The sequence below is a fragment of the Panthera uncia genome (assembly GCF_023721935.1).
Source record: "Panthera uncia isolate 11264 chromosome A3 unlocalized genomic scaffold, Puncia_PCG_1.0 HiC_scaffold_12, whole genome shotgun sequence".
In the NCBI taxonomy this organism is placed as follows: Eukaryota; Metazoa; Chordata; class Mammalia; order Carnivora; family Felidae; genus Panthera; species Panthera uncia.
In genome coordinates this window covers 5,146,156-5,172,090 of record NW_026057579.1, presented here as the reverse complement: position 1 = coordinate 5,172,090, position 25,935 = coordinate 5,146,156, and positions in this window count along the sequence as shown.

The following is a 25,935-nucleotide window of genomic DNA, read 5'->3' as shown; positions in this document are numbered from 1 at the left end:
AGAATTGGAAGCAGGCTCTGAGCCATCAGCCCAGAGCCCGACGCGGGGCTCGAACTCACGGACCGCGAGATCGTGACCTGAACTGAAGTCGGACACTTAACCGACTGAGCCACCCAGGCGCCCCTGCCCTCACCCTACTTTAGATGCCAGTTGCAAGTCGGGTTGTCACCTGTGTTTCTGAGTGATCAGCTATAAATCAAGTTCCTACAATACTGTCACTGAGTGATTAATTTGCTCGAGCAGCTCACAGAACTCAGGAAAAGTTTCCTTACTGTTTACCAGTTTATTGTAAAAGGATATGATAACTGGTGCAGCCACTCTGGAAAACGGTGTGGAGGTTCCACAAAAAGTTAAAAATAGAACTACCCTACGACCCAGCAATTGCACTAGTAGGTATTTATCTAAAGGATACAGGTGTGCTGTTTCGAAGGGGCACGTGCACCCCAAATGTTTATAGCAGCGCTATTGACAATAGCCAAAATATGGAAAGAGCCCAAATGTCTATCGATGGATGAATGGATAAAGAAGATGTGGTATATATATACAATGGAGGATTACTTGGCCTTCAAAAAGAATGAAATCTTGGGGCACCTGGGTGGCTGAGTCGGTTAAGCGTCCGACTTCAGCTCGGGTCATGATCTCACAGTTTGTGAGTTTGAGCCCTGCATTGGGCTCTGTGCTGACGGCTCAGAGCCGGGAGCCTGCTTTGGATTCTGTGTCTCCCTCTCTCTCTGCCCCTCCACAGCTCATGCTCTCTCTCTCTCTCTCTCTCTCTCTCTCTCTCTCTCTCATTCTTTCAAAAATAAATAAACATTAAAAATTTTTTTAAAAAATGAAATCTTGCCAGGCAACAACATGGATGGAACTAGAGTGTATTATGCTAAACGAAATTAGAGACTGACAAATATCATACGATTTCACTCATGGAATTTAAGGTGCAAAACAGATGAACATAAAGGAAGGGAAGCAAAAATAATAGAAAAAGAGGGACAGGAACAAAACATAAGAGACCTTTAAATATAGGGAGCAAACTGAGGGTTGCTGGAGGGGTGGGGGGTGGGGGGTGGGGGGATGGGCTAAATGGGCAAGGGGCATTAGGGAGGACACTTGATGGGATGAGCTCTGGGTGTTATATGTAGGGGATGAATCACCGGATTCTACTCCTGAAATCATTGCACTATACGCTAACTAACTTGGGTGTAAATAAAAAAAAAAAAGGATATGATAAAAGATCCAGATGAATGTGCAGATGTAAGAAATGCCTGGGCACGAAACGTGGGAAGGGGTGTGCCATTCTTAACACCTCCATGTGTTCACCAACCCAGAAGCTCCCAGAAACCTGTACTTCTGGGATTTGTATGGCATCTTTATCACATAGGGATGATGGATCATGAACTCCATTTCCAGCCCCTCTCCCCTCTTTGGAGAATGAAAGGTGGGACTGAAAATCCCAAGCTTCTAATCGTGACTTGGTCGTTTTGGTGGCCAGGCCCCATGCAGGAGCCCACCAAGAGTCACCTCATTAGAATAAAAGACACTTTAAAAAAAACCAGCTTTTTTTTATATTTATTTATTATTGAGAAGCAGAGAGAGACAAAAAGCACAAGCATGGGAGGGGCCAAGAGCTGGGGAGACATAGAATCCAAAGCAGGTTCCAGGATCTGAGCTGAGCTGTCAGCACAGAGCCTGACGCGGGGCTCGAACTCACAAACCAAGAGATCATGACCTGAGCTAAAGTCAGACACTTAACCGACTGAGCCACCCAAGTGGCCCTACCATCACCTAGGTAATTCCAAGGGATTTAGGAACTGTCAGCAACGGGAGTCAAAGACCAACTATTAGCACAAAAGATACTGCTTATCACTTAAGCTATTACAATGGTTTTAGGATCTCTGTGCCAGGAACTGGGAGCAGAGAGCAATACAGGTTTCTTTTGTTTTTTGTTTTTGTTTTTGTTTTTTCTATTTTCTATTATATATCTGCCTGCTTTCTACAATCAATCAATCAATCAATCAATCATCTCACACATTTCCTTCCTGCTTCAAGAACTTCCTTTAACTGACAAATTCTCTTAGTTTTCCTTCAGTGAGAATGTCTTTATTTTTCTTTCATTCCTAAAGAGTAGTTTCACCAGATAGAGAATTCCAGGCTTGTTAACCAAACCCAAACTTGTCTGTGCACCCCAACGCACAGTGAGCCAATGTCTGAGACACTGGTTTTGAAGCAAAGAAACCTTTATTATCCGAAGGCAGCCCGACAAGAAGGCAGGGGATCATTTCCAAAGCTGCCTTGCCCTGTTGAGCCCAGGGGCAGTTTACATACACAGGAGAGGAGGGTTAGGGGTTTCTTGAAACTTTGAGGGAGGGGACTTGAAACAATGCGGAGGTGAGCCTTCCTCCCCACGCTGAGGGGCTATTGGGACCTGGTAAGATCAGATACATCAAGACAAATGTTGCCATCCCGTCCCCATTAGGTTTCTACAGTCAGTGGGTAAACGGAGTAGGAGAGGAAAGGGCAAAGTTAATTAGGTAGAGAACAAGACAGAATGTGGAGCGAAGTTAGTAATACAATGAAGACAACGATAGCAGGGTGTCGGACTCAGGCTGACAGTTACTGACTTTCGGCATTTGACAAATGTGCCACTTCCTGCTGGCCTCCGTGGTTTCTGATGACAGTGTGCTGTGATTTGAATTGTTTTCCCTTATAGACAAGGTACTGTTTTCTCTCTGAGCTTTTAAGAATTTTTCTTTGTCTTTAATTTTCTGAAGTCCGATTATGATGTGTCTTGGTATAGATTTCTTTCAGTCTATTTTATTTGGGGTTTGCTCACCTTGAGTCTGTAGGTTTACCTGTCTTTTTGCCAAGCTTGGAAAATTTTCTCCCATAATTTGTTTATTAAATTTTCTCTACAACCCAGCAGTCGCACTGCTAGGTATTTACTCAAAGAGTACAAAAATACTGATTCGAAGGGGTTCACGCACCCGATGTTCTTAGCAGCATTACCAACAATAGCCAAATTATGGAAAGAGCCTAAATGTCCCATCGTCTGATGAATGGATAAAGAGGATGTGGTATATATATATTTATTCAGTGGATATTATTTGGCCATCAAAAAGAATGAAAATTTGGCATTTGCAATGAAGTCAATGGAACTAGAGAGTATTATGCTAAGTGGAGTCAGTCAGAGAAAGACAAATACCACATAATATCACTCATCTGTGGAATTTAAGAAACAAAATAGATGAACCTCTGGGAAGGGGGAAAAAAAGGAGAGAGGGAAACAAACCATAAGAAACTCATAATGATAGGGGACAAACTGAGGGTTGATGGAGGGAGGGAGGGAGGTGTGGGATGGGCTAAATGAGTAGTGGGCATTAAGGAGGGTTTGTTGTGATGAACCCTGGGTATTTTATGTCAGTGATGAATCACTCAATTCTACTCCTGAGACCAATATTATATGTTAACTGATCAGAATGCAAATAAAAAATGGAAAAAGAAAAAAAATGCCTACTAACAATTTAGCAGATTTTAGTTTACTCACAGAGCTGTGCAACTATTACCACGATCAATTTGAGAACTTTTATCACCCCAATAAGGTACTCTATACCCATTCGCAGTACCTTCTCATTACCCGCTCTTTCAGGCCTGTGGCATCCAACAGTCTACTCTCTATGGATTTGCCAATCCTGGACATTTCACGTAGGTGGACTCACAAATTTGTGGTCTTTTGTGACGGGGGTTTTTGAATTAGCATAACGTTGTCAAGATTCATGTACTGGCTCTTTTGAATAATGCTGCTATGCATATTTTTAAAAAGATTTTATTTTTAAGTAATCTCTGCACCCAACGTGGGACTCAAACTTATAACCCAGAGATCAAGAGTCGCGTGCTGTTCCATCTGAGGCCAGCCAGGCCCCCCTGCTATGGACATTTTTGTACAAGTTTTCTTTGGGGTATATACCTAGGAGTGGAGTTGCTGGGTCATGCCATAATTCTATGCTTCACTCTTTGTGGAACTGCTAAACTGTTTTCCACAGTGGCCGCACCATTTTACGTTCCCACCAGTGATGTATGAGGGTTTTTCTACATCTTCGTCAATATTTTTTTCTGTCTTTTGGTGGTAGTTACCTTAGTAGGTATGAAACGGTGTCTCATTGTGGTTTTGATTTGCATTTCCCTAGTGGTTCATGATGTTGAACGGCTTTTCATGAGCTTATTGGCCATTTGTTTACATTCTTTGGAGAAATGTCTACTCATTTCTTTTGGGCATTTGAAAAATTGGGTTGGGGCGCTTGGGTGGCTCTGTTGGTTGAGTGCCCAGCTCTTGATCTCAGGTCATGATCTCATGATCTCAGGTCATGATCTCAGCTCAGGTCATGATCTCATGGTTGTGAGATCGAGCCCTGTGTAAGGCTCTGAGCTGGTGTGGAGCCTGCTTAAGATTCTCTCTCTCCCTCTGCCCCTTCCCCAATCACTTGCACTCTCTCTCCTCCTTTTCTCTCTCGCTCGTGTGCTCTCTCTCTCTCAAAAAAAAAATTGGGTTATTTGTGATTTTATTGAGTGTAGTAGTTCTTTATAGATCTAGCCCCCATCAGATATATGACTTGCAAAAAGTGTCTCCCGTTCTGTGGGTTGTATTATTATTTTCTTTTTTTTTTTGAATATTTTTTTCAACTTCACCCACATCCTACTGAGACACTGATGACACAAATGTTAGATCTTTGGTTATAGTCCTACATATCTCTGAGGCTCTGTTTGTTTTTTTCTAGTCTGCTTACTCTCTGTTGTTCAGTTTGGGTAATTTCTATTCTTTAAGGGCAAACCAACAATAATAGGAGAAGGTAGGGAGGTGTGGGAGGGAAGGGTGACAAAGGGACATAAGGAACGTTTTGGGGGTGATAGATATGATTGTTAGTTTGGTAGCGGTGATGATTTCGTAGTGGTTTCGTGTACGTATGTCCAAAGTTACCAAAGTTTTGGTAAGTTTAAAACATATGCGGTTACGTTATTTACGCCTCACTGAAACTATTAAAAAGTTATACTTACAACCACCAGGGGGCAGAGAGAACTCCTCCAAGTAGTCCACGTTCTGTTAATTGAATGAGCGCCTCCGACAACGTAGAAATGGATGATTCTAGTAGCAACCCATCTCTGTCCTCTCATGGAAATATTTTGTAGTTAGAAATGCTTGCTTACCACATAGATACATCATTCCAATCTGCAATGCTAGAGGTGAGATCCCTAGGGGATGGGGGGTATAAACACCTACTAGCAACGCGATTCAAGTTAAGCTTTCAGCTTTGTGCTATAAATACTCTCTTGAAAGAGTCACATTTGCTGCTCTACCTCTCATGAGGATACTCAGTTAAGCGTCAGACTCCTTGATTTTGGCTCAGGTCACAATCTCAGTTTCGTAGATTTGAGCCCCGCGGCGGGCTCTGCACTGACAGTGTGGGGCCTGCTTAGGCTTCTCCCTCTCTCTCTGTGCTGCTCCCCTGCTGGTGCTCTCTTGGTCTCTCTCAAGAAAATAAATAAATAAACTTAAAAAAAATATATGTCATCTTGGGGCCCAGGACAGAGACCCAGCAAATGTTTTCTCTGCCTCCCGAGGGCAGGCCTGGGAGAAGTCTCTTGGGGAGATGCCAGGGGATACAACAGGATAGTGGGGATTGCCATCAGCATGGTCAAGGGCATTCTTAGAAGGCAAACTTACAAGCCCATGAGTCACGTTCTCTGTGGCTCTCAGGAACCCCCTTGGGATGCCTCTGTCTTTTAAAAGGGGCGTTTAACCTCTCTCAGACCCTTTGCTGATGCTGGGATCACAGCAGTCTTCAGAGGAGACCCCATAGCTGTATCCGTTCCTCACGTCCTTGGTGACCAGCAATCCTGCCACCCGCAGTCTCTTCCTGCCTGGATGCTGCCCTGCCCTTTCCAGAAGCCCCACAGAGATGGTGGTGGCAATACCCTCTTGGGTTCTAGCCTTCTCCCGGGGAGCAAGGCTTCCGCTCCAACCTCCAGCTGTCCTTACCTGCTGCCCTGGGGGCTTTATCCCTGTTTACCCCAAGCCTTCAGGCTGTGACCAGGCCTCCAGTAGAGGCTCCCTGGCCTCTGCTCCCAGGCTCGGTAGGGCTTCTCTCCTCCTCGGAGCCATTCTGGAAGCCCTCAGACTGCCGCCCCTACCCCAAAGCTGGTGGCCTTCAACAGCAAGAAACTGCTCCCACCACCGGGCCCATCCAGCCCCCTTTTTCCCCCTCTGTTGAAATAAAACCTGTTGGGGCGCCTGGGTGGGTCATTCGGTTAAACATCTGACTTCAGCTCAGGTCATGATCTCATGGTTTGTGAGTTCAAGCCCCGCATTGGTCTCTCTGCAGTCAGCACAGAGCCCGCTTAGGATCCTCTGTCCCTCTCTCTGCTCCCTGCCACCACATGCTCCCTGCCACCACATGCATGCGCTTTATGTCTCTCTCAAAATAAACAAACTTAGAAAAAAAGAAAAGAAATACAAGCCGGAGGCATTCCTTGCTATTATGTTGTGCAGGAAGAAGACTGCTTGCAAAGAAACCGCTTCAAAGGACTAGAGCTGGAAAGCATTTTACAGGGTCTGGGAACAGAAGCCCAGGGAACAAATGGCAACACTTCTAAGAATGGAAAACAAGAGCAAGGTTCTAAGCATTCTGTCCTGAAGGTTTTTGCAAAATAAGTTTACAGGTTTCCCTGCTAACGGAAAGGAGAGCATTTCTATGAAAACGTTTCGCAAGCCATCATTTGAAGTGATCACCGTTAATTTATACGGAAAAAATTTTGAGCATGCCCATACCCCCAAAATAACTTCTTCTCGGCTATTCTGATACCGTAAGACAGATCTTGCTAATGTATGCACACAATAAGTCGAGGTAAAGTACAGATTCAAAGCTCCGGCGGCTGGACGTGCAGGTGCTGAGCGTAGTTCCGGGGAGAGGAGCTTGGTGGCGCCACTCTCGCCCCGGGCACACACTGCCTCCAGGAGGGCGGGCTGAAAAACACTGAATGCCTTTTGTGCCCTTTGCCTTTTTCATAAAAGCAAAATCCTCTTTGGGTTTCTTAGAGTTGACGGAAATAGGTACTGATGTATGTCTTTGGTAAAAGCGAAGTGGCCTAATGCAAACTTTCAAAAGTGTCTTGGTTGGCAAGGGCAAGAACAAAAGGACCCCTAAAGTTTCCTTGAGAAGGTAGAGGTGCTTATTTCTCAGAAGCTGCATTTACTCGGGACCAAATACAATTCCCCAGCTGGGGTGAATGGGGGGTTTGGGGAAAGTGCTGGAAGGACGGGAGGTTTCAAGACAGTTCAGGAAAATGAAGGCTTTTAATACCCCCCACCCCCCACCCCCACCAGATGTCTTGTGTGTTCTCAAGATGCTGGCATTGTCAGGGCTTTTGTGCCCTTGAGATTCACAGGAGCGAAGTCTGATGTCCTCTCAGTAGGAAGCCATGTAGGAGTTTCAGTGACCATCTGATTTAAGGCTGCGAGTGAGTCAGACACCAGGTCACCCCAGGTTTATAACTTTTCCCACGTTAGGAAGGGCCATGAGGTTGGTTAGGTAATGAGAGTTTATTCATGGTGCCTTTGTGGGTCTTATAGAAGCTTTTGAGACCGTTAATACACAGACTCTTCCACTCAAAGTTGGAAAGACTGAGAAATCCCCTAAGAGTCAGTCTGAAATGGGGGAGGGAAAGGAGAAGGAGTCCACTTGGATGGCAGCCATGGTGCCCTCCCCCCTCACCCCTACTACTGTTCTATAGTCAAATGAACCACTCCATCCCTGGGTCCTGAATCTCCTTTCTAACGGAGCCCTCACTGTCACAGACTGGGATGACTCAAGTCCTGGAGAACACCCGGGCCAGCTGGTCACCCAAGTGGGGCGGGGGTGGCTGGTGACTGCCTGCCCAGTGGACAGAGCAGCAACCTCCCAGCTGCTGTGAACTCAAAGGATACTGCTGGCTCCAGGGGGCCTCTCCCCCAGGACTTCCCAGCCTTTCCGTGGATGGAGATCCCTACCTAAAATTTAAAAAAATAGAAAATAACGGGCACCTGGGTGGCTCAGTCAGTTGAGCATCTGACTCTTGATTTTGGCTCAGGTCATGATCTCATGGTTTGTGGGTTTGAGCCCTCTTGGGATTCTCTCTCTCTCTGCCCCTTCCCTGCCCCCACTCATGTTCTCTCTCTCTCTCTCTCTCTCTCTCAAAATAAATAATAAATACACTTAAAAAAATAAAAAATAAAAATCACAAATTGGCCCCCTACCCAAGACACATAAAATAGTAGGTGTACTTCTAGTAACTGTTGGTAGAGAAAAGTAACACCTCGAAAAGGTTGCTCGGAGTTCAGCAGTGTTTTTACATCATGTTGTATTGTAGGTATCACAAACACGTCTACACATACCTGAAAAATAGCACTAAAGAGTATACAGGTGTATCACACAAGGGCACGCAGGTACAGTCTCCAGGGCCTTCCGGGACCGCAGGTTTATGAAATCAGAGTCCCTCCATTTCCCAGAGAGAGCTGGATTCAGCACTGTGCACACAGACACACACACTCCTGCTTCACTTTGGCTGGAACTGGCACTAGAAGATAAGGCTGTAAGGTCTGTGTTATCCACATGATCTCTAAGACCCTCCAGGAACTCCTAGATCTCAATGGTGATGAGGCTGAGGCCAGGACCTTCCACTGTCTTCCTACTCAGTAGTTTCCTAACCTGACTGTCTTTAAGAAGCTTCTAAACAGCTTCTTTAAAAAAAAAAAACAACAACACCAGATTCCTGGGGCACGTGGGTGGTTCAGTCGGTTGGTCATCTGACTTCAGCTCAGGTTATGGTTTGAGGGTTCATGAGTTCGAGCCCCGAGTCGGGCCCTCCACTCTCAGCACAGCGCCTGTTTCCATCCTGGGGCAACTGGATCAGAATCTCCAGGGCTTGGACCCCGGGTTGTATTTTTTTTGAAGCTCCCCAAGTCTATGCAGGACATGAAGAGAAAACCGTGTCAATCTCACCTATGTATCCGCCAACCAAAATTCTGAATAAATTATGGCATATATAAAGAACATTATACCATTACTATGTTGGGCCCTGCTGAAATGAGGAATTATTCCCTCTGCTGGGTGAATCTTTACTTTGATTCCTTTGATCTCAAGGAGATGAATGAACTTTCTTTTTTTTTTTTCCTTTTTTTTTCCTTTTTTTTCCTTTTTTTTCCCTTTTTTTTTTTAAAGCTGACTCTTTATTTAAAAAAAAATTTTTTTTAACGTTTATTTATTTTTGAGACAGAGAGAGAGACAGAGCATGAACGGGGGAGGGGCAGAGAGAGAGGGAGACACAGAATCGGAAGCAGGCTCCAGGCTCTGAGCCATCAGCCCAGAGCCCCACGTGGGGCTCGAACTCACGGACCGTGAGATGGTGACCTGAGCTGAAGTCGGACGCTTAACCGACTGAGCCACCCAGGCGCCCCTGAATGAACTTTCAAGACACCAAGAGATGGAGACCAGCTGAAGTGTGCTTATCCCTAGCCACTTTTCTATCCAGAGTACGATTTCTCCTGAGCCTGAATGTCCTGGACCCTGGAGCTGGTCACTCACTTGGTCCTACAGGTGGACACAGCCAGTCACTGAGGGCATGAGCAGGGGTGTGCGGGGGTGTTCTAAATGGCTGCTTGTATCCCTTAAAGCAGAAATCACAGGTCTGGATCATAGCCTGGCTTGGTTCCATCCTCCTTCGGGACCTGAAGGGTGCAACTTTTCACTGAACGCTAAGCAAGCCCATCTCCAAAAACTGGTCCGACAAGGAAAATATGCAGATCTACACGATGTTGCTCCCTGAGACTATCTTCCAGTAAGGGGGCGAACAGATATTGGTGAAACTTGCCTGAGAACGTGGGCCCTGGTTTGTTCTGTCTGTCTACTCTCCTGAAAAGAAGAAATGATCACATAGTAGGGTTAAGTTGTCCAGAAGGCTGCCAGAACAATGGCTCCAGCGTTAGCTCAATAATAGTCATACCAGTGTAATTTAGTAGAATAACAGCTTAAAAGGGGAAAACCTTGTGATGTCTCCGAGAGAGGCCAAGGAAACCGATCAAAGTCACACTCACTCTTGATAAAATCTCTCACAAACGGGAAGCAGAAGGGAACTTCCTTAATGTGATAAGTAGTACTGACAAGAATAAACCTGGAACTTAATGGTGAAAACTTAGAAACGTTCCTTCCATTCAAAGATGGGGCAGAACTTCTGTGCCTGCTCCTTTACCATTCAGTTCTGTCCTGGAAGTTGACCCACCATAGCAAGACGAGAGAAGGCACAGGAAGGAACAAAATGGTCTTCATTTACAGGGGACACGATTGTCCATCTACATTATCCAAGAGGATCAGTGGATGGACATTTAGAGCAAATACAAGTGAGGCTTGGGGTGGCCAGATACAGGCAACCCCATAGGAGATTATTAGGTGGCCAGTGCCCCAGAACAGCCAGTCAGTAAAAGCAACATCAGAGAGATTCCAGCCATGATAGCGACACAAGTTATAAAGAACACAGGAACCCATAGAACAGAAAATACGCAATATTTTAAAGAGGAAAACAAATCTCTACTGAAGGACGTAAACGTGTTGATCAAATGGAGACACGTGGTGTTCATGGATGAGAAGACATGGTAGGCAGTTATGTGCCTGGATCTGGTATTTGGGGGAGAGGCAGGTGATAAATGGACTTGGGAGTCATTGGCCTGGGTCTGCGTGATTGTTCCACGAAAGAATATGCACATGAGGGTTCGAGAAGATGGCTCCAGTTGGAGTGTTGAAGGTCACCAAGACAGAGAAATAGGTGGGAGACCAGGTCAGTGTGAGGTCACTGAAGTTTGGGAAGGAAGCAGTGCCCAACAGGGAGGCCCAGGGGTAACAAATGCTGTTGAGAGGTCAGGGAAGATAAGGGTTGATTGGCATTCGTTGTACTTGGTGAGGAGGAGTTAATTAGTGAGCTAGGAAGGAGCAGCTTTCTGTGGAGTGGTTGATCAGAAGCCAGATTGCAGTGGATTGGAAATAAAAACAAGTCCTTTGGGGGGTAAATATGGCAGATGAAACATACATATCTACTTAAGTGCTTTCTTGAAACTACACTCAAATGATAGTAAAGGTTGTTTTTAAAGTAAAAGCATAAACCTGGGGTGCTTGGGTAGCTCAGTCAGTTGAGCATCCGACTATGGCTCAGGTCATGAACTCGCAGATCATGAGTTCAAGCCCCATGTCAGGCTCTGCACTGACAGCTCAGAGCCTGGAGCCTAGTTTGGATTCTGTGTCTCCCTCTCTCTCTCTCTCTGTTGCTTCCCTGCTTGCTTGCTCTCTCTCTCTCAAAAATAAATAAAGATTAAAAAAAAAAAGTAAAGGCATAAACCTACAAGGAAAGAACTAATGAGAGGGGGGGAGAAAACACCAAAATTTTAGAAGCTGGAAATCAGCTGCAACTGGTCTTTCAGACTTAAAAACACCCTGAATCCCAAGGAGGCAGTAGGGAAAGCCTAGAACCAACCCAGTCTATAGCACAGAATCCTCAAAAGTCTCAGAACCTGTTGATGCCGTGGAACTCTAGAGGCTGAGCTGAAGAAGGAGTTTAAAATAAGAATGGCTGGAAGATCTGTTTAATAGGGGGAAGATTCCCCAGTTCTGTCCTCCACTCCTACAGCTAGGAGATTTCTCTGGAGAGAGGGAAACCAAGTCCTCTCTATGAGACCCCAACTCTGCCCAGCTCTGAGCTGGGGGACACCTGAGCCTGGACCAAGTGATGAGGGGCAGGGGCATGCCATGGAACATTGATTGCTGGATGTCCCCCCTCTGGGTTCCCACGGGGCAGACCACCAGCCTAACCCCTTCGGGCTGGAGAGTGGAACAGTCTGCTCTCAGGAATCTGAGAGGCAAGAGGGAAGATTAACAGATAGTGGTATTAAAGATTCCTTTACTAAACAGCCCATCTGGATCACCCTCCAATGATGCTCCAGGAAAGCCCACCCTTGTACTCAGAACTGCCAAGCAGCTTTTAGAACCCATTTTAAATATGAGCTCTATACTCAAAGAAAACTCCAGATTAATTCGACCAAATACTTAAAGAATAAAATAATGCCAATCCTACACAAATTCAGAACATGAAAAAAGAGGGAAAACTTCCCAACTCATTTTATGGGTCCAGTATTGCTCTAATATGAAAACCAGATAAATATATCACAAGGCAAGAAAACTAAAGATCAATAACCCTTATGAACAAAGACACAAAAATATTCAGTAAAATATTACAAAGTTGAATCTAGTAATATGTATTTTTATATAAAACCATTTAAAAAACACCATGACCGAGTAGAGTTAATCCTAGAAAAGCAAAGTTGGTTTAACATTTGAAAATCAAGTAATGTAATCCACCATATTAACAGAATGAAGAAAACCCATACGATTATCTCAACAGATACAGAAGAAGCATTTGATAAAATTTGGCAAAACAACTCTCATGATACAATCTCTCAGAAAATTAAAAATATAAGGAAATGTCTTCAACCTGATAAAGACCATCTGTGAAAAACCTGCAACAAATATCATATTTAATGGTGAAACACAGTGCTCGCTCTCTCTAAGACTAGAAACAAAACAAGAATGCCCACTCTTACCACAACTAATCAACATTGTGTTGGAGATCCTAGCTAGTGTCCTAGCTAGTGTAATAAGGCAAGAAAAATAAATAAAAGGCATCTAGATTGAAAAGGAAAAAGAAAAACCATATTTGCAGCTGATATGATTGTATAGATATAAAATCCTAAGGAATCTATGAAAAACTTCTAGAACTAATAAGGGTTTAGCAAGATCATACAAGATCAATACATAAAAATCAATATATTTTTATATATACCACCAAATATTTTAAACTTAAAATTAAAAACTGTATCATTTGTAATAACATTAAATAGGAAGAAAATGATACTACGCAAAGCAATCTACATATTCAATGCAATCCCTATCAAAATAACACCAGCATTCTTCACAGAGCTAGAACAAATAATCCTAAAATTTGTATGGAACCCAAAAAGACTCTGAATAGCCAAAACAATCTTGAAAAAGAAAACCAAAGCAGGATGCATCACAGTCCCAGACTTCAAACTATACTACAAAGCTGTAATCATCAAGACAGTGTGGTACTGGTACAGGAACAGACACTCAGATCAATGGAACAGAACAGAGAACCCAAAAATGGACCCACAAACGTATGGCCAACTAATCTTTGACAAAGCAGGAAAGAATATCCAATGGAATCAAGACAGTCTCTTCAGCAAGTGGTGCTGGGAAAACTGGACAGTGACATGCAGAGGAATGAACCTGGACCACTTTCTTATACCACACACAAAAATAAACTCAAAATGGATGAAGGACCTGAATGTGCGACAGGAAGCCATCAAAATCCTCGAGGAGAAAGCGGGCAAAAACCTCTTTGATCTTGGCTGCAGCAACTTCTTACTCAGCACGTCTCCGGAGGCAAGGGAAACAAAAGCAAAAATGACTACTGGGATCTCATCAAAATAAAAACCTTCTGCACAGTGAAGGAAACAATCAGCAAAACTAAAAGGCAACCAATGGAATGGGAGAAGATATTTGCAAACAACATATCAGATAAAGGGTTAGTATCCAAAATCTATAAAGAACTTATCAAACTCAACACCCCAAAAACAAATAATCCAGTGAAGAAATGGGCCAAAGACATGAATAGACACTTCTCCAAAGAAGACATCCAGATGGCCAACCAACACATGAAAAAATGCTCAACATAACTCATCATCAGAGAAATACAAATCAAAAGGGCAATGAGATACCACCTTACACCTGTCAGAATGGCTAACATTAACAACTCGGGCAACAACAGATGTTGGTGAGGATGCGGAGAAAGAGGGTCTCTTTTGCATTGTTGGTGGCAATGCAAGCTGATGCAGCCACTCTGGAAATCGGTATGGTTTTCCATACCGTTCCTCAAAAACGGTTCCTCAAAAAACTAAAAATAGAACTACCCTATGACCCAGCAATTACACTACTAGGTATTTATCCAAGGGATACAGGTGTGCTGTTTCGAAGGGACATATGCACCCCAGTGTCTATAGCAGCACTATCAACAATAGCCAAAGTATGGAGAGAGCCCAAATGTCCATCGATGGATGAATGGATAAAGAAGATATGGTGTGTGTGTGTGTGTGTATATATATATATATATATATATATATATATATATATATATAATGGGGTATTACTCCGCAATCAAAAAGAATGAAATCTTGCCATTTGCAACTACATGGATGGAACTAGAGGGTATTATGCTAAACGAAATTGGTCAGTCAGAGAAAGACAAATATCATATGACTTTACTCATATGAGGACTTTAAGACACAGAACAGATGAACATAAGGGATGGGAAACAAAAATAATATAAAAACAGCGAGGGGGATAAAACAGAAGAGACTCATAAATATGGAGAACAAACAGAGGGTTACTGGTGGGAGTGTGGGAGGGGCGATGGGCTAAATGGGGAAGGGGCACTAAGGAATCTACTCCTGAAATCATTGTTGCACTATATGCTAACTAATTTGGATGTAAATAAAAAAAAATAAAGTGGATGTCAAAGGTTAAAAAAAAAGGAAGAAAATGAATAACACTGTGTGCAAGATATGTATCTAGAAAACAAAATGTCACCAAGAGACATTAAAGAGATTAAATAAATGGAAAGATGGGCCATGTTTGACGATTAAAAGACTCGGTGCTGTTAAGGTGACAGTTCTCCCCAAACTGAGCTATAGATTCAATGAAATCCCAATCGTAGACCCATCAGGCTTTTTTGCTGAAATTGACAAAAAATTTGTATGAAAATGGGAAGGACATAGCAGAGACAAAACAATTTTGAAAAAGAAGGAAAAAAAGGGGCTTTCAATACTGATTTAAAGACTTATTATAAAGGTACAATGATAAAAACTGTGTTATTGGCAAAAGGGTAGACACCCGGACCAATGGTGCACAGAGAATCCAGAAATAAGACCACTAATATTGACAAAGCCTCCAAGGTAATCCAATGAGGAAAAAGATAGTTTTTTCAACATGCAGTGATGGGACCGTTGGATATTCATATGGGAAAAAACGGCTAAACACAAAAGTTAAGTCAAAATGGATCACAAACTTAAATATAACAGATAAATGAAATTTCTAGAAGGTAATAAAGGAAAAAAATCTTCAGGGCCGTGCGTTAGGCAAACACTAATGTGTCTGAGACACACAAAAAGCACAAATCATAACAAGAAACATTGAGAAACCAGTCTTCATAAAATTAAAATCTGCTTTTCAAAAGACATGTTAGAAGCTGGGAGAAAATATTCACACTGCATCCGTCTGACCAAGGTCTTGGGTCCAACCTGGCTCATGTATTCCTCTAAATATATATATAGCTTCTTCTCATTAATTGTGGATCCCACGTTGCAAATTCATCTACTCACTAAAATTTATTTGTGACCCCAAATTCAATGCTTGTGGCGCTTTTTCTGTCACTTGTGACCAAAAAAAAAAAAACAAAAAACCCCAAAAACCTGAGTTTCTGGATGGGCACATTCTGCCTGGGGCTAAACAAGATAACACCCTGCTTGGTGTTTCAACCCTCATACCGTAACCAAACGTCCTTTTTGTGGTCTGTGGCATGCCATGTGTTTTGCAGTTTTCTGCTTTTTGTTAGTGATTTTGCTTTTTAAAATGGTGCCATAGTGCTGGCTAGTACAAAACACAAGAAGCCAAAAAAAAACTGTGATGTGCCTTATGGAGAAAATACCTGTGTTAGATAACTTTCATTCAGGGATAAATTATGCTGTTGGCTTTGAATCCAGTCTTAAGGAATCAGCAAAATATATAAAATAAAGCGTCTTTAAACAGAAACACACATAAAAAAAAAAGATTATGTATTTGTCAGCTGATGAAAATGTTGTGATAATAGGCTCCTAGAACCTAATCCTTTATTTACGTAGGAGCAGTAGTTAAGTATTCGCTAAGTCAGTGTTTGTCGTGACTTTATAAAACGTAACTACTGCAGATGAGAATCAAATATATATCTGATACACACACACACACACACACACACACACACACACAGAGTGTGTCCAATAGAAAATGCGGAAAAGATTTCAACACACGCTTCACAAAAAAAGATATACAAATGGCCAATAAGCACATGAAATATTGTCTGACATCATTGGTTAGTAGGAAAATGCAGATTAAAAATCTCACCGACAAGAATGACTAAGATTTAAAAAGACATATCAAGTGGTGGTAGGATGAGGAGGCCTGGAACTCTCATACATTTCTGTGGTTGTAAAATAGTACAACCATTTTGGAAACCAAAATGGTTTTCCTAGAAACCTAAATATTCGCTGACCGCATGATCCAGGCTATCCAACAACTAGGTTTTTACCCAAGAATAAAGAAAATGTGGGGCGCCTGGGTGGCTCAGTCGGTTAAGCGTCCGACTTCAGCTCAGGTCACAATCTCACGGTCCGTGAGTTCGAGGCCCGCGTCGGGCTCTGGGCTGATGACTCAGAGCCTGGAGCCTGCTTCCGATTCTGTGTCTCCCTCTCTCTCTGCCCCTCCCCCGTTCATGCTCTGTCTCTCTCTGTCTCAAAAATAAATAAACGTTAAAAAAAAAAATTAAAAAAAAAAAAAAGAAAACGTGTTCACGCAAAGACAAAGCTTTATTGATAATATCTCAAGCTGAACCAACCCAAACGTCCTTTGACAGATGAATCGATAAAGAAATTATGATATAGACATACAATGGGATACTAGAAAAAAAACAACCATTAAGAGGAATGAATTGCTTCCAACTCAGTAATATGGATGGATTTCATACACATCGTGCTGAGCACAAGAAGCCAGGTATAAAAGAGTACACTCTGTAAGATTCTGTTGAGATGAAACTCGAGAAATGACAAATGTGATCCATAGAGACAGAAAGCAGATGAGCAGTTGCCTGGGGCTGAGGGGTGGGAGGGGTAGGGATGGACTGAAAGAGGCCCGAGGGAACTTTGCTAGGGGATCAAAATGTTCTACATTTTGATTGTGGAGGCTGGGCGTGCATATCGGTCACGTTCACCAAAATGTGTGCGTAAAATGGGTGCCTTTTATTGTACCCAAATGATCCCTCAGTAAAGTTGGTCAAATCACTTTACTTGTCTCTAAATGCACCCGGGGGCACCTCCTTCAGAAGTCTGGCTGTGAAGTGGAAAAGAGGAGGGTTGATGGACAGGTTTGGTTTAGTTTGGTTTCATTTGTGTTATTAGTAGCTTGTAGTGTAGTTTCGCTTGTTTCTTTGTTCATCCGTTTCGGCTTCCTCTTGGTGTTGGTGGTGTCTTGGGGGAGGCAGATAGGTGAGCAGACCACGTGCTGAGGCAGAAGCCCCAGCAGGGAACAGAGCAGCCATGGAAGGTTAGAGGGGAGGAGCGCTGGGAGGAGGTGTGAGGTCTGGGAGTGTGGGACAGACTGGCCTTGGGCGGTGTATGTGTCCGGGAAGATGGAGGCAGGTTTGTAGAATAGAAGAGCGGAGAGGAAGAAGGAGCCCGGGAAGGACAAGGCAATGGGGAAGTTCCTCTGATGGGCTTCTCTTTCTTTTCTTTATTGATTTATTGATTTATTTGGATGTTTATTTATTTTGAGAGAGAGAGAGAACATGTGCGCACGTGCGAACAAGGAAGGGGCAGAAAGAGGGAGAGAGAGAATCCCAAGCAGGTTCTGTGCCGTCGGCACAGAGCCTGACACGGGGCTCAAAACTATGAACCGTGAGACAGTGACCGGAGCCGAAATCAAGAGACGGAAGCTCAACCAAATGAGCCACCCAGGTGCCCCCTTTCTCTTCTCTTTAAATTTTTGGAAGTAGGAGGTGAGGTCACTCGCTGTGCTGGAAAGGAGGGACAAATAGGGGTTTGAGGAAAGCTGTGAGGGTCACACTGTTTCGGGCTGTGGAGGGACCTCCATTGCTGGTGGAGGTCCTGCTGAGGTTGGAGGCAGGGAGAGTAGAGGCTGATGCACCAGCTTTGAGAGCCACAGAGTGTCCTCAGCACCCTGGGTAGGAGGACAGAAGAAAGAGAGCCGTTTCTCCTTGACCAGGGAGGAAGGAAGGGTCCCTGGTGCCCACCCCCTGGCCAGGTGGCCGGAGAGTGATCCAGCAGGTGACCTTGGTCCCCGTGCTAAAGTAGAGACCTGGAGGGAACCAAGGCCACATAGAAATCAGAACACGCCAAACCCACATCTGTTCGTGTGGCCATGCCCAAGAAAGAAGGATCCCCTTACCCATCCTGTGCTGTGCGCCTCTCCCGGCCGCCTGACGGCTTGCAGACCCGGACGGCGTCCGCGGCCACGTCTGTTCTTTCTCTCAGCTGTCTGGGAAATAACTTATTGGGGCCTAAAGAGGACAGAGCGGCTTTGGGAAGTTGGGGCCTTCTTACTGCCCCTCAAGACGGGGGGGTTGGGTTGTGGTCCCACCCCAGCAGGAAGAACATTCTCATGGGTGGAAGAGTTTTGGGACGTGCAAGAGTGGGCTTGTGTGTCTGAAACGGCACCATTAAAGCCTTCCTCTCCGATGCTTGCTAAAAGGCAAGCATCGTCTGGAACAGTAGCCCTTTTAAGCTCCAGGGATGAATGGCGGCAGCTGAGAACCTGTATCCAGCCAGGCCCAGGGGCTGCGGGACAGTGGGTGAGACGAGTGCTGGAGGGAGGCAGGGGGACGTCGGGGATGCATTAGTCCTTACAATACTTCTGCGGGCACGGCTCCATCTTTGCCCGAGCTCCAGGTTGGCCTGTCCGGGTTCAGGGCTGGGCTCAGCCTGGGAGTTATTCCATCAGAGAGCCTGCTTCCTCATCTGCACAGTGGAAATGGTCATGACATCTACCTGGTAGATTGTTGTGAGGTGACAGCAAAGAACACGTGGGGAACTCAGTCCCACTGAGAATGCACTCCAGCCACTGGGGACCCACATATGGTAACCCAGGAGGGAACAAAGCTGAGCGGATGGTGAGGGGCAGGCGGGGTGGGACCCAACGATGCCACATGGCAGTTTTCTCTATCTCCGTATCACCCCTCTCCCAGCCTCGACCTTCCTGCCTAGTGAGGCCAGAAACCACTGCCCCTTCCGTTACAGCAGGGGGCTCTGCCAGAGTGTGGGGGACACCCTGTGGGGCTACCCCCAAAAGGTCAACATCGTTTGTTTGTTAGCAGCAGGAGCCAGGAAACCGTCTGACTCAGGTAAGTGGGGTGAAGGGCAGGGCGGCCCTAACAGAGCATCTGGCTGTCGAGACCGGCTCACTGGGCACGCTGTCTCCTCATGCATTCTGGTTATTGTTTACACAAAGGAGGGCACAGGCCGAGACTGGCATCCTCAACCCCACGTCTAGATGTGAGAGATCCGTGGAAATATGCTATCTGTCCACCTGCGGTTCCCTTGCTGGCCATCACTTCCTGGCCTGCATGGCAAGGATGAATCATAGGAGAGGCTCTCGGGGCCAATTCACTTCCTCCTTCCTCTGCCACTTTTCCTCCTGGGAGCTGCATAGGGGCCCCCGGGGCCTTCTGGCTTCATTCTATCCTCCTGGGGGGGAGGGGGGTGGGTACAGGTGAGTATCCGCAGAGAAACTGGTCAAGGCATCTTGTAGGCTTAAGGAGCGGAAGCTGGGCCGTGGAGAGCCAAGATACCCCAGAACAGGAGCCGGCTGGGTATGGGGACAGTGCACTGGAGGATGCCGCATGCCAGCTAGGCAGGGTTCAGGCTGGTGGATGCCATCGTGACCACCATCACCACCGTCATCGTCATCCCTGACATTCGTAGGACAACGTGTATAGACTGTGCCAGGTGCTTTGTGCACGAGGTGTGGGGACAGCCACGCCCCTCACTCAGGGCACCGGTGGATGTGTGTCCTGTGAGATGTTCAAGATTGTCATCAGTTATTTTTTTTTGACATTTATTGATTTATTTTGAGAGAGAGAAAAAGCGAGCATGTGTGCGTGAGCTGGGGGGGAAGGGCGGAGAGAAGGAGAGAGAGATTTTCAAGCAGGCTCTGTGCTCTTAGTGTAGAGCCCAGGGCAGGGCTCGATCCCACGAACCGTGAGATCAAGGATTGTCATTAGTTCTGACCCCAGAAACTAAAGGCCACACGCTCTCCTGGTACTGAGCCTGGGTATTTATCCTCACGCTCACAGGGATGGCTCTTCCCCCACCCCCTTGCCATGTCATCAGTGCCGTTGCTAGGTCAGCTCCTTTCTGTCCACATCAGGGCAAGTGGCAGGAAGCAGTGGGGTGTCTTAAAAGAACAGGGCATCATGCCCTTGAGGTCCAAACATGTCGCACATGGCAGGATGCCCTCCTTTTTTTATGGCTGAATAGTTCCCATTGTATCAATACACCACATTTCTTTATCCATTCATACATCAGTGGACACTTAGGTTGTTTCCAGGTCTTGGCTGTTGTAAATAATGCTGCTATGAACAAGGTGGGGGGGGGGCGTGCAGATATCTTTTTGGGATAGTGACCTCCTTATGCTAAATGAAATCAATCAGAGAAACACAAATACTTTGTGATCTCACTTCTGCATGGAATCTTTAAAAAAACCACAACAAGTGCAGAAAAACAGATCAGAATTAGTGGTTGCCAGAGGTAGGGGTGGGGAGGGGTGGGAGAACTGGGTGACCGTGGTCAAAACAGTACAAACTTCCAGTTACAAGGTAAATAAGTTCGAGGATGTAATGTACAACATGTTGACTGTAGCTAACAACACAGTTCTGTAGAGTTGAGAGTTGCTTAGAGAGTAAGGCTGAAAAGATTTCAGCGCAAGGGTAAACAATTTGGAACCATATGAGATACTGGATATGAATGAATTAATTAAACTCACCGTGGTAAGCATTTCACAATATTTACATATATTAAATCACTATGCTGTACAACTTAAACTTGTACATATGACAATTACATCTTAGTAAAAGTGAGGGAAAGAGGCAGGGGCAGGAAGATGAGGGGGTGGCTGGCAGACGAGGGTACCCGGGGGCCCAGGGCTGGGTGCCAGCTCCAGCACTAACTTCCTGGGTGCTGGGCGGGCCTCTTGGCCCTTTGGGTCTCCTGTTCTTATCTGCAACTTCTCAAATTGCAGATTTGCTCCCAGCTCTGCTGTCCCGCCTCCCTCCTGAGGGGGGCGCTGGGGCCATCAGGCTGCTCATGCCCAGGAAACTGAGAGGACGCGAGAGTCTGGTTAGATGACCCTGACCCTCTGGGGCCCTCGCGGTGTACTTCACGTAGTGGTCAGAAGGGATCTGAAGGAAATGGCCTCCTTCCCAGGGACTGAAGTTCGGTTTACTCTTGGGGCTATTTTAAACTATGTCATGGCCAATTAAACGTTCAGTTCTGTGGGGAAAAGCAAAATATCAGTCCAGGTTTATGATGTCAGCAACATGGTTAATCAATAAAGACAAAGCGAGACACCATCGTCGTCCCAGGTTAGAAACTTGAGGATCATTCTAGACCTTTCCCTTCTTCATTCCCATGATGGTGACCATAGTTGGCACTTCCTCAGGCAAGGAAACTGAGGTTGAGAAAGAGGACACACACTTGGGCTGGCTCAGGGATCCATGCCTTTGGCCACGACATTCCACTGGCTCTCAGTCCACCAAAGTCTGGTCAAGTCCATCCCGCTTTCTCAGCCCAGCTTGCCTGCCCCACTGCTGCTGTCCAGACCCAAGCTTCCCTCACTTGGACAGCTGCTATGTCCAACAGGTATTCCCCGACTGGTGTCCCTGGGGTAAAAGCCAGGCTTTAACTTCACCTTCAGGACCACCCCAGATCATCAAAACCTCCCGAGCCCTCTCTCTCCCCACCCTGCCTGGGTTAGATCACCACCCTGGCTCTGCCCAGGAAAGCCCTCCCTGCCTTCTTTGCCTAACAAAGTCCCCATCATCTCAGACATACCTCCCGGGAGGGTTGGGCTTCTGGCTGCGTTTGCCTCACACTCTTTGTGTGCGGGTTGGAATCTTCTTATATCTTCTGTCAGTGTTGGAGGCATGAAGAATTTGCTTACCATGTCTGTGCTCTCTGCTCCCAGAGGGACACAGACCCTCTAATGGTGAGATGTGGCACATGACAGGTAACTTTGGGGCTTTGAAGCTAGACCCCTGGAACTGGAATCACATTTACTTGCTGTGTGACCTTGGGTAAGTCATTTAACCTCTCTGTGCCTCAGATGCCTTGTCTAAATGGTATCTACCACATAGGGCTGTCATGAGGATTAAGTGGACAAGTAGCACTTCGGGCAGCACTGGGCACACGGTGTCATCGGTAGGTTTTCTCCCCCTTCGTGTCCCTGGGGGTCTATCCTAGCAGACTTTTGTTGACCATGTATTGGCCAATGGAAACCCTGGAAACTGAGCACCCTACGCGTATCAAATCCCTGAGGGGACCATCCAGAGAGCTTGGCACAGTGATTGTCCCTGTGTTACCTGAGAGGGAGCTCTGGCACCTGCCTCAGCACTGCAGCACCACGGCCACCATGGCCAAGTATGATGGGGATGGAACAAGGCCTTGAATCACACAGTGAGCAACATCGCTTTAAATCTGTTTCTCCAAATCGTGTTATTTTAAATGCCCTGGGCAGATGCCCATGTGTGCAGGGACACTTGGCTGGGCCAGAGGCTCTTTGTCCCCTGAATGGCACCATTGTGACCCCCGAACCGGCCCCGAGTGATTCCTGGAACAACAGGCCCTTGTGTGGGCCCCGAAGGCCTGCTTGCCCCCACCCTCGGCTGGCAGTGCGAACCCTTGGCCGTCTCTTTAAAGTCGGCATAACGAGGCCTTAAATCCTCCGTTTGGGTGGCGGCCAGGGTTCTGATACGAAGTACTTTTTAGAGTTTGGTTCTAGGATGTCGATGAAGCTGAGTTCCTAGAAACTGTGCCCTCTCTAGGAGAAGGGCAGATCCAGTGGGCACCTGCTATGAGCAGAATGGGGGAGCCAGACATTGATGTGCAGAGGATGACCATATTCGGATGGGGCCAGCCTGCCCTGCACAGGGAAAGCCACCGGAATTCCCCCAGAGCCCTGACGAAGCAAGGGGGCCACGGCCACTGAAGTCTCGGCAAGAGTCTCCGAAATTCCTGGTTGGATTTGCTCCACAGCTGTCTTTGGCTGTTTGCCCTCCCGTAATGCGCGCCCTCACCACGTGTTTGTGGTGACCATGGTCTGTTCTGTTCTGCAAGCTTTGGCTCTTGGTCACATCACAGATAGCAGCTTCTTAATCCTTTCTCGGATCCATGGAGGGATTCGGCTCTTTGTTCCGGGACCTTAAAAACACGCAGTTGTTCACCTTTACAAAGGATCAGCTGGACTAGGTGGGCCTTTGGCTCTCTGGAGGCTGCCAAGTGGAACTTGGGAGCCGCCTGGACGGGCATGGTCGTGACTTTGCAGCTCAGAGCAGTCAGTCCCTTTCAATAAGACAACTGAGTCCAGGACCTGGACTCAGCCACGTGGCCTCCTGCAGACCCTGCCGGTGATCTGGGCTGTCCCAGGTGCCCGCCTCAGCCCCTCGGAAGACCCTTGCGCTCTGGGCTGGTAGCAGGTGCGCCAGAAGGTCTTATGTCACTGTGACTTCCCCCCAGGTGGGAGGACAGACTTGCATGAGGACGGGTCTGGGCACCCTAGGGCAGTAAGCAAGCACAGGGCTCCAGGGCCAGAAGGAGCTGGCCAGACATCCACCTTCAGTTCTGACCGGCTGGGTGAGCCTGTCTCCTCACCTGTAAAAGACGGTATTAGCCATCTCCTGTGGCCACTGTGGGGATGACCGAGGCTATTTACATGTAAGGTGTTTATGAAGTGTCTGGGGCGGGGCAAGAGCTCCAAAAACAGAAGGCAAATGGCCACACAGGTGCAAATGCGGGTTCTTTGGGCAGTCATGGTTGGGTGTTGGTGCTACCTTACCTTTGGTCCATCGGGGACGCCAAGCAGGCGGCATCTGAGGAATGTCCCATCTGTCCTTGGGCCAAAACCGAGACGTGCCCCAGAGAAGGACCCCCTCCTGCTCAACATTCAGAGGCACTGAGGTGAAGCATGCCAGCCACAAGAAGCTTTGGGGAGCAGACACCAGCCCACACGTCGAGGGACCAATGGTCCCAGTAGAGTAGACACTCAGTTGCTGCCCATTCTGTGCGGTCGAGTACCATTTGGCCACTGACCAGCAGGCTTCTTAAATGCCCACTTCCGCAGGCATCGTGGGTTTCTAGAGGAGCAGTGCTCTTAGCAGGAAGGCCTGCCCACCAGCCAGCACTTGTCCCTGCAAACACCTCCCAAACAGCAGGATGCAGACCGAACTGAGCAATGCGATGCCTGAGCAGGGAAACTAGACTAGTTTTGGGGGTGGGAGTCGGGGGGTGGGGAGGAGGGTCTGGGTAAGCAGAAAAGCAAGACCAGGAGAAGGCATTTTTGGAGGCTGGCCATCCATTAACATCCGATGAGAACAGGATGCAAGTCAAATGCCAGATGAACTGCAAATTTTAAAAATGACTCAGGATGGGAAGAATGAGGAAGCTATGTCAGGGGATCATCTGCAAAGCCTTGAACTCATAAGGGTCTCATCGTTAGACCGATTGGCAACTGACAAAGAGAAAAGAGAAAGAGCATATCAAGATTCCTTTAGGGGCACCTGGGTAGCTCAGTCGGTTAAGCCTCTGACTCTTGGTTTCAGCTCAGGTCATGATCTCATGGTTTGTGAGATCGAGCCCCGAGTCAGGCTCTGCGCTGACAGCACGGAGCCTGCTTGGGATTCTCTCTCTCCCTCCCTCTCTGTCCCTTCCTGGCTTGTGTGCGCTTGCTCTCTCTCTCTCTCAAAATAAATAAATAAAATAAAAATAAAAGGGTTCCTTTAAAGGAGTGATTAAAATTCCAAAACACTGAGGAACCTTTGGGAAATTCAACCAAGCCTTTTTTTTTTTTTTTTTTTTTTTTGATGGGGGTCAAAAACGCTCCTCTATTGGCATGTTTCTGGCTCATCAGCAAGCAATCAGGCAGTTTTGCTGAACAAATGACACTTCCCTCAATCAACACTTGATTGCAAATTTTGCTAAACACACAACAAACTGTCTATCGTTTCTTAATGATCCTTAATTTGTGCTTTTTCAGGATAAAGCCTCAATCAAACCTTTTGCTCCTAGGGGTGCCTGGGTGGCTCAGTCGGTAGAACGTCTGACTTCGGCTTGGGTCATGATCCCATGGTTCATGGGTTTGAGCCCTGTGCCCGGCTCTGTGCTGACAGCTCAGAACCTGGAGCCTGCTTTGGATTCTTTGTCTCCCTCTCGCTCTCCCCCCCCCCCCCCGCCTCCCCACCTTGTGCTCTCTCTCTCTCAAAAATAAATAAATGTTAAAAAAAATTTTTTTAAAACCCTTTTGCTCCTAATTTACTAGGAAATTTTTACTTAAATTTTGTTTTCAGTGGACTCACTAAAAGTGGCCTTTTACTTCCATGGCTGGGAGCTGACCAGTTTCGGAGGCACCTATCTGGTGTTCCAGCTGCGGAAGATCATTGCGTTGTTTGAGCAAAGAGATAACGCAGCCTTTGAAAACGGAAACTTGGCTTTCAGGATTCCTGAGTGTCCTCCTTCCTGTCCGCTCCCCTCTCAATCCAGACATCGCATACTTAAAACGTGGCACTCACTGCACTTCCTTTCCCTCAGTAGTCTGGTCCCCTGTCTCTCCTACTGGAGTGGCCCAAGGAGAGTCTAAAAACAGTTTATTTGGAACAGAACGCAAAGCACAGTGCCCAGGGAATTTCGGCCCAGCTTCACAAAGAGCGAGAGGAAATTTTTGCGCCTTGTTTTCTTTTGGCTGAGGGACTTTCTCATTGAGCGCA